Raw genomic sequence first — 15,772 nt, 5'->3', positions numbered from 1 at the left:
TTTGGCTATATAATGCTCCGATCACATGGGGCAAAAAAAAAGAAAAAAAGATCCGATACGACCACACAATGGGCGCGTTAGATCGCTAATCGATTTGCTGCTCATTCGATTTTATTACGTATTCAAATTGGTGCAATTACCACTTGGAACTCGTATGGCATAAAGTGGGTGTGGCAGCCCCAACATCGTTTTTGCTTTTCTGCTAAATTGTCTTGTGATAATTATAAATGCTGCTTCAATGTAAACACGACCGATATTTTCATCCAATGCACTATGGGCAGAAGGTGATGTTGTTTTTTTCTTTGGCCACAGTTTAAGAGATTCTTCATGTGGAAGAAATACTTTAGAGTAACGCCAGCCATAAATATATATATATATATATATATATATATATATATGTATGCTTTATGGAACAAATAACCTTTTGCCAAAATCATTAGCCAAATATTTATAAGCAATTGCAAAATTTAAAACATAGCATATATATATCAAATTAACAATTTTTGTAAGCCGCTAGTCTCTAGATCTCTAAAATGAGTTCTAAAGAAGTAAGTTTTTAATGCATCCCAAAAAAAGTGTATTTTTGCCCATAGTGCCCTGGAATTGTTGTCATGTGCAGTGGAAATTTCTCCTGAGCTTGAATTACGTGCCGGATTTGGAGTGCGACAGCAACCTGCAGCGGATCGTTGTCGAGGGTAACTCGAGACCTTCTTTCACAACGATTTTCATTCAGTTATTCCAGAGCTTGGTATGCAGATATTTGCAACCATCGGCATCGGCATGGAGCGACCGCAGTGGCCAAACACTTGCTGCCTGGTTGGCTACCGGGTCCGAAGAGTACTGGCACTGGTAGTGGGTCTGAAGACCACGTCTTGTTGCCAATCACTCAATCAAAACGTCACTTGGCGTGGCAGTTTTGCGTGGCGTTTGTTGGAAAATTGAAATAGAAACGTCAGAATTTCTGCTCTAATTATAAGGCGGTATGTTTTACGTACTACCCAAGTTTCTTGACTCCTAGGTCTGTCTGTCTGTCGGTATGTTTCTCTGTTTGACTGTCTGTCTGTTGGCTGGCTTTTTTCTTCAATGAATATTTTTTCTGCGCTTTGTTTTACAGTCTGCGCTTTGGCTTCCATCCGTCTGCGGCCTATCTGTATCTGTATCTCTATCTATATATCTTTATATCTGCAGCTTTGTGGCCGTATCTGTGTCTCTGTTGCAAGAGAGATTATGCTTTGATGCACTCACGTTAAGCTCACTTTACAGTTACAATTATTGTTTAATATCGTGTGGCCACAGAAGACCCTAGAGACTTGGCCGGCACTCGCAACACCTGCCGCACATTTTGTGGCAGCTCGATTCGCTGACTCGACTCGCTTCTCGCTTGCAATTATAATGCATTAATTGCGGGTGGGACAACGTGGCTCAGATGTCCCCCAGTCTGGTCAAAAACCGCTGCACTGCACCCACTGGCCAGCCGGTTGCCCAATCGCTCAGCACGCAAAATGCTGAGACACTCCAATCTGCAATCGTTTCTCGTACTTTTCGGTGTTTTTCTGTTTCGTCTGTCCGATACACAAAACGCAAATTGTTTTAGATTGCCCAAAGCGGCGAATTATTTGCAGTATGTTGCCACGTTTTGTGTCGCTGCTGATTATATAAATCGGTTTAACTCCGCGCCCCGCAATTCTACAATCGCAACTCTAATGCACAACACGTCGGTGGCAGCCGCTGGTCAATTGTCCGCCGCACATTTGCTGGGCACGTGATTGGTGTCTGGTGGAAGCTGACGCAGTACTTCCTTCTGCTCTCAGCGCCTCGAATGGTTAGTGGGCCATTTAACATGTGAACATGCGCGCTTTCGGCAGATTTGGCTACTTAAAACAGAAAATCTTGGTCTGTTTTGAGGCACTCGAAAAACTCTTTGTCCAAAGGTTTTGGATTTTCGAAGAGTTAAATAAAATGAATCAGAAATAAACAAACTGATTGCGCTTTTTGTTGGCTATAATTTTAGGTGTGAGATTAATTTAAATTTTAAAAATACAAATCAAAATATTTTCTATTTTAGGTTTTTTTATTGTTTTTACTCGCATTCAAAATTGTGTTATTTACATTTTTGTTGTTCAAACTTATATTTTAAATGTATTATTTAAATATTTGCAATATATTTTTCTCTAAAAAATTCTTAAATTGCAAGTGTTCATGTCCGTTTAAAAAATATAAAAAAAATATAATATATATATTTATAATAGAAAAAAAATAATGTTACAATTGTAGTCTTAGAATTTGTCCTTCACATAAAGTAATTAATTTATAATAAAAGTTTTTGTAGAATATGTAAAAATCAATTCCCTTAGGCGTACAGTTTTACACCAAAAACCATTCAAGCCAAGTTTACATTTAAAACTGCGGCTAAAACTGATTAAACATGCATCAACCGGCAGCCAGGCACAAATCAGCGTTTTGCGCCGCTGCTATTGCTGTTGCTGTTGCACTTGCAATGTTGCTGCTGGCCGTTGTTGTTGCAGGTTGCTGCTTCAGGTTGCCGCTGGTTAAAATCAAAAAAAATGTTGCGCGCTTTGCAAGCGTGTCAAAAAATTGGTCATTGTTTGTAATTATGAAAATTGCTTAATTGTTGCCTAACCCCAGTGGCAGCAGAAAATGCAGCAACAATTGCAGTTGCTAATGCGGCTGGCAAAAAATTTGGACAGACATTGTTTGCCATTGCTAGTGATTTTTTGTTGCTCTCTGTTGTTTTTTTCTTTTGGCATCTGCCTAAGTGGCAAGGCTTAATCGTTAATAGCTGCTGTTATAATTCCATAGTCGAGTGCTAAATTTTATTGCTAAATTATTAATTGCAATATTATTTAGCTGCAATCTGATTTGTAGATCTATATGTTTTTAATTTTCTGTTTCGGTTTGTGGCGAACTGCTGCGCCCAGTTTATATATTTTTGTTTTTGTATTTCGGGCGCCGTTTATGGTCGCTTGACTAAGCAAATTTATATAGTAAGCTCGTACACACATATGCGGCATGTGTTTATAGCCCAGTTACTTGTTGTTTTTACGGCCCAGCCAAACCAACAAACGAAGCGAAAAATGAAGAAAAAATCGGTTTTTAATTATTATTATTGTTATTGTTATTATGGCGGCCTGCTACTGGAGCTATTTCCGAGGAATGGCCCGTTCGTAATGAGCAATTCCAGCTGAAATTCTTGCGAGTGCTGCTGCGGCTGCCGCTGCCTTTGTTTTGGCCTGCAATTAAACGTTACTCATACGACCCTGGGGCCGCCCGCAAATTAAGCCAAATTAAGGCGGCTTATTAAGCTAGCTGGTTCAGTGTGGCAAACAGGTAATTAAAATGCCCCCTCGCAGTTTGTCATATGACTTATAATAAGTTTTGCATAGATTTATTGACTTACTTTGGCCGCCCCGGCGGAGCAGGAAGAATGTGCGCGCAGGAAATGCCAGCTAGTGTAGAGTGCACTGCAAATAGTTTCAAGTGAAGCAACATTAAAGCGTTATAATCAATACAAATCAGCACACTTAACATACAAGTACATATAAGTACACTCTGCTTTAATGACAAAAACACCACCAGTTCAGTTCAGTTTAGCGTTTGGCACGCCCGGCACGCAGAGCGATTTTAATTAGACATAAACGACGAGCGATCCACATTTTAAAAGGGGGGGCAGTGGATGCGATTGCGGCCGAAAGTGTTTAGCTGGCAATTACATAAAATAAGGAGCAGCTTCCAGCCAACGGTTTGCCATGTAGCGTTACTCCGTTTTCCCTCTTTTATGCAACGTTCGAATTAACATGTTCCACAGGCGAAGCCAACGCACAAGTCGCTGTCATCGCATAGATACAAGTCGTTTGAGTGTATACTTCATACTCCATACTGCACTCTACAGAGCAGTCTCACAGATACTTGCTCTGATTTCATCGGACGATTGCTGCCGCTGGAACAGGTGCCTGGCGACGCCCATTGCGTGTGTTGTGGCGGCTAGAAAATGGTCGAGTCCCCCAGATAAGCAGCAAGTTGGCCACTGGCTGGATGGCCAAAAGAAGCTGGTCAGTGCCAGTGCGTGAGCAGGCCCAAAGCATGGGCGTGCCGGAGAGGAAGGCTCGTGGGAATGGTCAGCGGATCTCAGAATTGCAACACAGCAAAATTTAGTACCAGTAATCTGAGGTTTATCATTCAACAAGTTATTAAGAGTTAAAAAGTAGCATATCTTTGATTCTCTTGTTTCCCAAGATATAACTGAGGGCATCCCCAAATATTATGATGACTTTTGAAATTATAAGAGAGGTATAAATTGAACACAAAAAACTATTTTCCTATTAAATTTAGTTGGGTTTTTAATCGTATTTGATGTGAATTTGATGTTTTACGAGTATATTACAAAAAGAAAATTAAAAACTATTTTCTATAAATTAAGAAGCAAATGTGATTAATAACTGCCAAAAGGAGGTATCCAATTACAAGTAGTGAAAGACATGATTAATCGAACTCTACTGTTAAAAAATCGCAATTAAAAACATATTTTCATTTTAAGGGCTTTTAAAATTTTAATTTTGAGTAATCACATTTTTAAGTATGTTGGGAATGCCTGTAACTTTTGATTGTTACCTAAAACTCAAATGACTACTTTTTTCCTCAAAAACATTGCAATATTTCCACCCGCAATCACAAAACCCCCTTGGCCACACCCCTGAACGGGCCAACTGCCACTGGTGGCGCCAAAAAGAAGCGCCAACGACAACTATGCTGGCGCAAATGGCTTTTGCCATATAAATGTCTTCATTGCGTATGAGTGATGAGGCAGCCATGGCCATGGCCACTTCTTCAAGAGATCCCCCCGTCCCATGAAACTTCGCCACACGCAGCTCGCGAGACGCCTGTTGACGCATTTGGGTGTTGATTTTAAATTTATGCGCTTTTAATGCGCGAGAAAACATGCATTTAAAGTGAATTTATTATGAATAAAAGTGCAGCATTAATTACGAGTCGGAGAGGGGTTCGCTTCCGATTGACGGGCAGGTCAGTCAGAAGAGTTTGGGGATATTGCTCAACATGATCTGTATCTGCATCTGTATCCCACATCCTGTCGAAGGGAGCGGGGCATTTGTCTGACTGACGTTGCAACACTTTGGCACGCATGCGCGGCATTTTAATGCGCAAAGTGCGCTGCCAACAACGAAACACGCAGCACGCCCACTTTTTTCGAATACCTGTGAATACCTGCGAATACCTGTGCACAAGTGCACTTACTCACACACACACTCAAACACGCATACGACTTTGGGACGGGGTTTCGGAGATTTATTATTGTATAATGCGCCGTACGCAGTTTTATTTATTGCTCTGCACGCCAAAAACTTTAAAATCAATTGAAAAGCTATAAAAACGTTCGTTTATTTTTTATTGTTGTCGTTACTTGTGGATTTTGTTAAGTATTTCAACATTTCTTGCAGCTTGCTCTGCTCCAAATTGCCAAAATGGTTGAGCGTTTATTTGTTTTTTCTTTTTACATTTTCCTTATGGGTTTCCCAATGGGTGGGGTTCCTGCCTTTGAAAAAACGTAACAAAGTTGCTAGGGTGCTTACATTTCCCACCCATATTGGTGACTAAAAGTAGAGAGAAATCTATAGAGTTTAGTGAATGAATTTTTGTTTGGGTTCCGCGGGTAGTAAAATTGTTGACAAAAGCAGTATTTCATTCATGACTTCTGTGCGATCTACTTCATTCACGATTTCTCCGCAAGCCCACTCAAATCGCCAAATGATAATCGTATGCAGATCCTCCCTATATAAGCCGAGAACAAGTCTCAACTAATGCCTAATCCCCTGACAATACCTAAGTCGGTCCACGAGCTTGGTCCCTTTTGTGGACCATCTTGGCACGGCATTAACACGATGCCAGCTCTTATATTCCTTTGGTCGAGAAGAGCGGAAATGAGCAGACCCAGATCTTTTTTGGCAACTTCTTTGAGGGGCTTACGTTTTACGAGCATTTATTGATATTTTGGCTTATGGAAGAGGGTCGTCGGTAACCAGTGAAGTGTCAACAGTTTTTCAAAGCTAACAGCCATTAGCCGGGCCTAAACGATGGGCCATAAAACGCTGACCGCCGGATCGTAAACCACCCAAAAGGTGGCACAAAGTGTAAAGTCATAATTGTATGGGATGGTACCAGTCGTCGGAGCAGCTGATGTATGGCTCAGCATAAAAACCATTCACTTTTTGTTGACGCTGTTTTCTGCTGGGAGGGCCGGGCACTCAGTGACCATAAATAGATATAAATAAATGTGATTAACGCATCTCCTAACGACGCATCGAAAGCAATGCAAACTCGGCCCAAGCTCTTTTTGTGGTCATTTATTTCTTGTTTATTGTGGCCATTGTTATCGTGTTGTGCTTTTCGCTTGTTAAGTGGCCTGCTGCTGGCTCATAAATTGTGGCCAACTGTCAGGTGTATGACGAATAACTTGTCCATCGGCTGATTGATTTGCATGCGCCGCTGATTGACACACGGCATCGATATCCACATCAGTATCGGCTTCAAGTGGCTTAATTTATGCAAATGCGCCACTCGAACACACTCAGTCATTCTCGAGCCTGCATTTAGCCCGATTTCAGCCTCACAATGGAACATATCCCATACGATCTCTGGCAATTAGACCCCACTTTATACGCCCTCTGACATCCACTGCGACATTTTGGGCGTGTTGGGTCTTAGTTTTTTGCGGGATTTGACGTGGCGTATTTGCATAAACGACACCTCCAAATGTTGGGGCAGATCTGAACAATCCACGCATGAATAGAAATGCCGCCCCTCGAGTTCAATTGTGTGTGGGGTCTCCTTTGAGCCGAGTGATTTATGCCTGGGAGCCAAAAATCTGGCTGCATATGCTCCGCTTTGCATAAGGGAAATTTATGAAGGTGGGAAGCCTCTTGCTGGACTAATTTAAAAGCCCAGACGCATAATTCAATTAAGGTGAAAACTTAGACGACAATGGGAACCAAAACGGTACATCATCTTAAGTCAATGACGAAATGGGGAGTTGGTTGGTATTTACAACACCTATAAATTTTAAGGCTTTTAACAGAAATATAGTTTTCGTTAAGATAAACCCAAGTTTGGGCTTCAGTATACACTCCTTCAGCTAACATTTGTTTTGTAAATGGCCAATTTGTGCCCTATCCTCAAGCTAAATAAATGTCGATATAAACTAATGGATTTTATAAAGTGCTCCATTTTTTCTGCACCCAAAGATATTGAAACTCATTGCAAACAATCCCAATATTTACTCTAGAAACCATTAATAATTTTTTAGTTCATGCACTGCGGAAGCCATTTTCTTGTGTACCAAGGACATTGCTCGCACTGCGAAATAACGGTTAATAAAGCAATCAGCAATTGACCTGCAAATCAAATTGGCAGCAGCAGTGCTAAAATCCAGCAAATGCGCTAAATTAACTAATTTTTGTTTAGGCAATGGCAGCGGCAGCCGCAGCGGTAGCAGCGTAAATCTACAACTCCAGCAGAGAGTGGGAAAATAAATTTGTTGCGCTGACAATGGCAAGACCTAAAGAAAAAAGCGCTGCAATGACTGCAGAATTGTGGTACTGAGCGGCGCTTTGGCCGCGTTTTGTGGGCGCAGCCGGGCTTTGAGCTCAAAAGCCCGCCTGACCGTGTATGCCATAACTATTTATGAACAGTTAGTTAACTTAAATGCTAGGTGGCAATTAAATGGGCGTGGCTACCGCTGGAGGAGCACAGAGGGAGACGCGAATGCAAACGCGAATGCGAATACGAAATCATAACCTTGCCCAGCGTCGAGAATCAATAGGAGCTTCGTACGGAGGGAAACGTACTCGGTAGCCATATAATTAGCATTTGTTTCTTGGCAGAGCCAGGGACTCGCCCTGGTCCACACCCCGAAAATAGGAGAATAAAACTCGAAAAACGAAAAACACAGACAATACCAGCCCGGTCAATTTGTGGTTTCTTTGTTTCCTGACTGTGGCCCAAATGGCCATGCTAGTTGGCCGCTAATTTGACCAGCATTTAAGCCAGCCAGTCTTTAATTAACAAAGGCCACACTCTAATTGATAAATTAAACAAGGAATTCAATTAAAAGAGGAACACCCTCCTCCGCCAGTCCCCGCACCTCTTCGAGGTGCCAAGTTGTTAACATAAACATTGAACTTCGCCGCGGACCGGCAGCTGCCAAAATGCTGAATGAATCCATTAATTTGCACCAGCGCCCCCAAACTACGGGCCGCAATTGAAGTGCAAAGTTGAACTTAGAGCTTACACTTGAAAAAAAAAACAACCAGAAAACCAAGAAAATATTTTATTTTCAGATATAACAAAAATAAAATATTTATCTATTCAACATTAAATTTAACAAAATGGTCCAGCAAAACAAAATAGTTCTTTCACTTATTAGAAGTTTTCCCAACGGGACTTGTTAATTTAATTTAAATAACTTGGATTCATCATTGGAAAATTGGGAAACAAATATATATTCATCGTACATCATCGCACACGAACTAGTCAATATATATCAGTATTTATAAATAAACCTTATATATCAAGCAGCTTTCTTTTTTTAACTTAATTTGGTTTTTTAAGAGTGCACATGTGGGCAGTACTTGGTCGAGTACTCGGAAAAGCCAGTCTGGGCCATGGGTTGGACCTGGTCCTGGCTGCTATCTTGATCGCATTTTTTACGGCACATAAATATATGCCAAAACACTACAATGAAAATATTGTGCTATACCAAAATGTGGCCACAACAACCACAGCAATCGAGTCTGGGCAACGACGAGAAAACTGTGGCAAAATATGAAAACGTTTTCAATGAAAATTAATGGGCAAAAGCTGCAAAATTTTGGGGTGCGCACTGCGCATGCTCAAAAATGTTAAAATCGTGACCACAGCTCGAGCTCTGGTTCCCCTGCCACGGAATACCCCAAAGATTGCTCTCCACCAAAACTGGACGTCGGCATTGTCTTTGGGGGACTGTGTGGCGTGTGATTTGGCAAATACTTAGACCTTATATGGAGCGGCCGCGATGGAAACTATTTCCTGCGTTGTGAAAAGCCGCCGAAAAAGACCAAAAGCGGCAGCTGACCAGTAACAGTTCACATTTTGAGCCATCCGCGGGGCGGCGGCTCCATATTGATAATTCATAAAGTGCGCGAAAATAAAAAAGTAAACGCCTGCCCGGCCTGGCCACAAATGGTGAGCCATTTGAAATTAACGCGGCGGAGCTGGAGCTGTTCAAATGTCAATTTTAATTTGCCGCACCGCAAGCGATTTGACAGAGAGGTAGATTGCCTCAAAAAAGCAGAAAAAAAAATTATAGAAAATAGCAAAAAAGAAATACATACAAGCGAGGCTGCCAATCTTCGCTGCAACATGTTGGGGCAATTAAAAATGCGCATACGCCGCGTTGCCGCCGCATTTGCACGCAGTTAGCGACGCGTCGGCGGCAATGGCGGCTTACTTGAAAGCCAGCAATTTGGCAATAAGGAAATCGAAATCAGTCATCAGCTGGCAGTGCAGAAATATATTGCATCTCTCACACCACAAGATGCACTCGAAAAGAGGTGAACAGCGAGATAAGAGCCGAAGCTTTGTGTGGAAATTGAAATTGGCTGCGATTATCAGTTGTTTAAGATTTGAATTCATTGAATGGTTTGATTGTGCCGAATGTTTTAATTGCTTAATCTGGATTTTCGCTTAAACAAGTAAGAACAAGTTTAGTTAAAATGCTTGATTGAAAACCACAAATATAAAAAAAAAAACATTTTAAAATGTTTTAACAAAATAAGGAAATTCCCGTAGTCCAGAAGTTAACGAATTAAATTGGCTTGAACTCTCTAATTTTTAGGGTGAAACGTTTTGTAATTAACTAAACTGTAAACTGGTGTAACTATATATTTTACAATAAACATTATTTAAGTTTTAATGATAGTGAACAAAAAAAGTATAAAACATGTATTTTTATTGACTTCAATGATTTATTGACAGTTGGTTTTTATATCTTGTTGGCTGAAACCAAATGCACTCGACTTTGCAACACATAACGCCCACTGCTCAAGGAGTTGAAGAATTAGCCAACAGTTCGGCGAAATAGAAACACTTTTGGCAAGTCACGCAAATCTTTTCGGGCCGCTCATTAGACTAATGCACCCCAAGCTCAATCTCGAATCCTATTCGCATTCATAATCGTGTTTAGACCAGGGAGCCGTGAGCTTTATTATTCAACTCGCGTTCCGCTAGAGCAGATCCCGGCCGAATCACGCACTTTATTAAGCCATTATATAAAAATATTTATTAGCAACACTCTTGCTTTTAATTAGCCAGCCAACGGCTGGTTTCCTTTGATTCAATCAATGTCGTTTGCGTGCCGAATGCGACCCCAGACCGCCATATCGATATTCAAATGTATTTCTGTTAATTAGAGTGCGGTTAATTTCGATGTTTATTAATGCACTGGCCAGGTGTGAACAGAGTTTGGGTTGGGTTGGCTAGAAAACGTTTAAAAACGTTCGAAAACGTATGAAAACGTTAGTTCGCCAGTGAGCATAATCAATCAGCGTTGCAGCATTCCCACACACGCCCAACAAAAATAAAACGAAACGGACTGACTCCCTCGAAAAGTCAAACGACCCCAGCCGATGGCGTTAATAATGCCAATTGCATGTTTTATGTGCCGCTACGATGCCAATAACAATAATAAACTGCATATTATTAAGCGCTTTAAAATATTTGTAACAAGCAAACTAGCAGTCGCCGTTGCAGTTGCAGTCGCAGTCTCGGAGTCTGGGCCAAATCCCGAGCCGGATCTCTACCTGGACGACCTCTCGCGGGGGCACACACACTGGCCAACAACCAACAACTCAGTGCCACAACTTATAGCCAAGTCGGGCCAGACACGACGACGTGGTCAAGACTTCAAGACTTCGCGACTTCAAGCCGCTGTCGCAGTCGTAGTCGCAGCTTGCGAACTCTAATCATTGCTCTCTTTTATATGGTTTATGGCATTTCCGTTGCTGTTTCTTTTGGGTGTATAGCTATTGCCAAATTCATTGCGATTGCGATTGCATTCGCAGTTTAGTCTGGACGGGGCGTTTTTCTTTTTCCACTTTTTTGTTTCAGTCTCAGTCTGGGACCACGCAATCGGATAAATACATCTCGGCGTGGCTAATTGATTGATGAAGCTGTTGGCACCTTGGCGAGCCTTGGCTAATCACTAATCACCGATCAATTCATAAAACGGAATAATAACAAACGCCTGCAACAAATCAATTAGCCGCTTAATTATGACACTAAGCCCAGCTGGCCAGAAACGGAATGAACAAATTACCACCGGGGACATTAGCATAATAAAGCGATGCAACCACGGGCTGTGCCTCATAAATTATGCATAGGTTTTTGGGGACAAAAGCCCCGAAAACCGTTCCGTTGATGCGATGCCCGCAAATAAACAAAGCAATGTGGTGAGGGGAAAGTGGCGGGGAAGGGGAAACTCCGAGAAAGACAGGCGGCTGATAACGGGGCAAAGTCTTTAGTTTGATTTTTTGCATATATGTATTTCATTAGTTGGCGAAAACTGCACGCCAGAGTTGGGACTCCACAAAGGTAGAGAGTGGGGTGGGGGGTGCGATCCGATCTTAGCTGCCACAAACTGGTTCGCATTCCACTTTCAGTGGTGGACACACGATCCCGAATCCAATCCAGGGGCAGGATGATGCAGCGGCAGCAGCAGCTGATGATGATGATGATGGAAATCGTTATTGACAACGGAAGACGACGAAGCGATTTCCATGCAAATGGCCATGAAATGGAATTTGCCCGACGTCAACGAAGGAAACGTACTTGAACCAGAAAAGCAGGCAACCAGGCAACCAGGCCGACACATTAATGCAGCCTGACACCGCAGCCTTGGCTGATCGGCCGCAAAGATAGGGGAAGAGTAAACAACGGACACAGAATTTTTGGGCATTGGCCGATTGCTCGGCTTTCAATTAAACTGCAGCTAATTGCAATGGACAGTGCCCGCAAACACCAGCCAAAATAAATCATTTATTACCCGCGCTGAAATGCAACACAAATGAGAAAAACACCGCATTGCCCCACGTTCGTTGCCTAAGTCTTTTGTTGGGGCGACGGCAATTTTCAAAACAAAAGAAAAAAGAGGGAAAAAATATAATAATCATAAAATAAAAAAAACCAGACATGAGCCGAACGAGCAACAACGCTCAGCAAACAGCTCTTGAGCGATAAAAAAGAAATCTTTTATTTGATTTCGCAAGCGAAAAGCGTTGAGAAAAAGTAGCCAAAGCCAGAGCGAAATCAAAGCAGCCAAAACCGTAAAACTCCCCAGAGATTTTAATGACATTTTCGCAGGCTGGAGTAGCTGGAGCTGGAGCTGAGAACCACCGCCATTGGGTGTGGGAGCGGGCAGAGGGTGCTGGTGCTGTGCTGGTGCTCCAAACTACATGGCAGCCGTCTGACAGACGCGTCACTACGTGAGCGACGTGTTTAAAACTTTAATGAGCCACAAAATAATTGCAAATGCGACTCATGTCGCCCAGACGTATCGCGGTGAGAAAACACAGATCCAGCGGGGGTCTGCTGGCGAAGAAGGCAGCCAACACCCCTCTGGGCTGCACCACCTTCCACCTTCCACCGAAAGGAGCAGCAGCACCTGTCCGCGGAGGCCACACTGCCTGCACTCGCTCGGTGTTGGGGCACTTAATTGCCAAAAGCGTGACTTAAATTTTTAAAAATCATAAAAGCCACAAGACCAGCATTGCAGCGATAAGCTGGTACTTGAAGAAAATGCTCAAAATCCTTAGCTTCTATTATTTTTGTGGCCAATATCGGTTGAAATTCAATCTTCACCCTTTCTGCCAGTGTAGAGTTTAGCCAATTTGGCAAATAAACAGGAGAATCGAAGGCCTGGGATGAGCCAAAGACTCTGGATGCAGCTCCTCATTCAGTGGCACATGGCATGTGGCCAATTAGGAGCAGTTGCTATCACTTAGTCATGGCTCTAAGGCCTCCGGATGAGTTCGGGTGCATGTTTTTTTATTTTATGTTTTATTGACTTTTAATTAGCAGCGCTTTAAGCTGAAAACAAAAAGCCACAGCGAAAAACTCATAAAAGTCAGCGAATTTCTTTGAGTCAGGCTCAAAAATGTGGGAATTTCCGCACGAAATCCGATGCAAATGCGCTGCCAATATCATCGAAATCGAAAATCAAAAATCGGTTTGTAGGCGTAGTTGCCCCAGCCAAAGGCACCCACACGCTTACATGCGTTAAATGCCTGCCAACGACAACAAAAAGTATCTAAATACGCATAAATCATTGGAGCCGAGTGTCGCCCGGCTGACAACACGGCAATCGATTGCCAGATCCAGATACAGATTCGGATTCAGATCCAGATCTGGAGCAGCAGATACGCGATTCGAGCAAGTACGAGTACGAGTATGAGGCATGACTCCAGCCCACAAATATTCAATAAGCACTCAGATATCGAGGGCGGTGGCATAAGGGGCTTAAAGAATGAGATGGCGCGTTGATTGAACCCGATCGATCGATTTATCAATGTTTTCGGTTTCTAAACGTTTTAGCGCGTGCCCAGTGCCGTGTCAGCTTAGCGCTCTCTCCATCTCCATCTACATTGCCATCGCCATCGCCAGCCATCCATCCATTCATCTATCTATCTATCGTAATCCCATGGCAAACATTTTCATTACACTCAAGCTGAGTGAATTATACCATGGCCCTGTGCAGATGTCTGTAAACCACAAAAAGATGTTCTTCCCCCGTTATGCTCTATATTACTCTTGGTAAAGATGACAAGACAAATTTTGGCACTTAATTGGAGTTCAGCTTTGTGCAATTTGGACAGAAATAGATAGATATTTTTTAGTATCCTGCTTTTAGGAATTAATATAGCAAATGGGCTTAATATGTTGTGATTTGAGGTTAATGATCACATTCTTAGAATCTAAACACAGCAATCATATATTTCCTTCGATCTATGTTGAACGATGGCCTTAAAAGAAGGGATGTTTACAATTTACACATAGCAATACAATTTATTTATTTTATTAACACCATCATATTTTCGTAAGAGTGTCAAACTTTCCTAAAACTAAAGAGTATAGATACTTCTTATAATCCGATCGTTTTTTCTCTGCACCAGAATTTATTTCTGTATTTTTGGAGATTAGCGCATTATTGACATCTTCTGGCTGCCCTGGCCCAGCAGGTGATGCGCTAACGAAGCGGGCGGAGTTCGCTTGGAACGATGAGGCGTATTCAAATGGTGGGGCGGAGAGCTAGCTTTTGATTTATTTGCTGGGCATTTTAATGACTCCCCCGCCGCCTTGGAACCCGAAGAGGACCGGGAACACGATTGAGCCGCTTTTTTATTAAACAATCATTGACTTCTAGACGCGACTTTTATATGACCGTCATATAAACATGCATAAAAATTCATCAGCAGTGGGCTGTTGATTTTGTTCCCCTCGCTATCAGCTCGATTTTATGGCCTTACATTTCTGGTCTCGGATCAGTGGTGTCTTGGTGTTCATTTTATTGGCCCAATTTGTAAATATAGCGCAAAAGTGTCGAGCATAACAATGAGACTACGGCAATGGGGCAGCGGGGGAGGGGTGTTTCAGCCCCCAATTGTGGACTTCTTGATCATGCCATCAAGTTCGTTGCCTTAGTCATTCGTTTCGTGCCGCATGATTTGTTGTTTATTTGTCATTCCTAATCGGAGGCAAATCAAACACGCACCTTCGAGTCAAAAGTGTGTAGAAATGTTTATAAATTACAACGAATCTTAAATGCACCCAAAATTGATAGGAAAATAGAAAAAAAAAGCTACAGCAATCAAAATTTATGCATCAATTGCTGTTGGTTTTTCTGGGTACTTTTTGCGTTTTCCAGTTGATTTTCGCCTCCTGCTTGAAACACGCATTATTTATGATTGCAAGGCATGTAATTCGTATGCTAATTGATAAGTATCGCGAAATTTATTAACCAGCCGGGCCCGGACAACAACAAACAAATGCGTGCTAGCCGTGCGGCGTCAATTTTCAAGTACACAAAACGCACACACAAACACAGCGCGAAGTCTCTAATGCAAAAATCGCCTATCTTGATATATATAAGGCAGCCTTTGTTGTTGTTGATGTTTTTGTTGTTTTCCCCAGCTAGTTCTCACGCACAGGCGCAGCTGCATTTGGTCAGCGGGTTGTACTTGACCCCTCTCTCCGCCCCCTCGCTCTGCAGGCCATGGCCCGTGACTTTTGTCATGCCGCCGCCGCAGTCGAGTCAAAATCAAGTTCAAATGTAGTAGTACATATAGCATATAAAATTCGATTTGCAAGGCAAATTTGTGTAGCTGCTGCTCCGTTTTTAATAGCGAATAGCGAATAGCGAATAGCAAATATTTGTGTGTAACATAAAACCGCCAACAACTACAAGTGCCGGCCAACGCCGAAATCGAGCAACTTTGTAACATCGATTGAAAGCAATATCCACAAACAGAAAAACAAACAGCCCGGCCAACAACATTTCGCGTATCAGCAACATTAATTATAACAGCCACAACAGCGGCGGCAGCCACAGCAACATAAGGCGGTGAAAAAATGCGTTTATTTTAAATTGAAAATAAATTCCCAGTGCACTGGGAAAAAAGGCAAGCTTTTGTGAGCCGATTATAATTATGGA

At 42.2% G+C, this 15,772-nt stretch overlaps 1 protein-coding gene across 1 annotated transcript in view; it reads right to left on the bottom strand.

Annotated features, from left to right (window-relative positions):
- Positions 1 to 15,772, bottom strand: part of LOC108147284 (Krueppel-like factor luna) — a 66,466-nt gene that overhangs the window by 42,973 nt on the left and 7,721 nt on the right. The window contains exon 2 of the mRNA XM_041709409.1: positions 3,419 to 3,482. The gene's annotated coding sequence lies outside the window, so the exon portion shown is untranslated. The remainder of the gene's footprint in view (positions 1 to 3,418; positions 3,483 to 15,772) is intronic.

This window comes from Drosophila elegans, unplaced genomic scaffold (assembly GCF_018152505.1).
Source record: "Drosophila elegans isolate 14027-0461.03 unplaced genomic scaffold, ASM1815250v1 contig_476, whole genome shotgun sequence".
Classification (NCBI taxonomy): Eukaryota; Metazoa; Arthropoda; class Insecta; order Diptera; family Drosophilidae; genus Drosophila; species Drosophila elegans.
The sequence above is the reverse complement of the archived record's forward strand: the minus strand, read 5'-3'. Positions and strand labels throughout refer to the sequence as shown.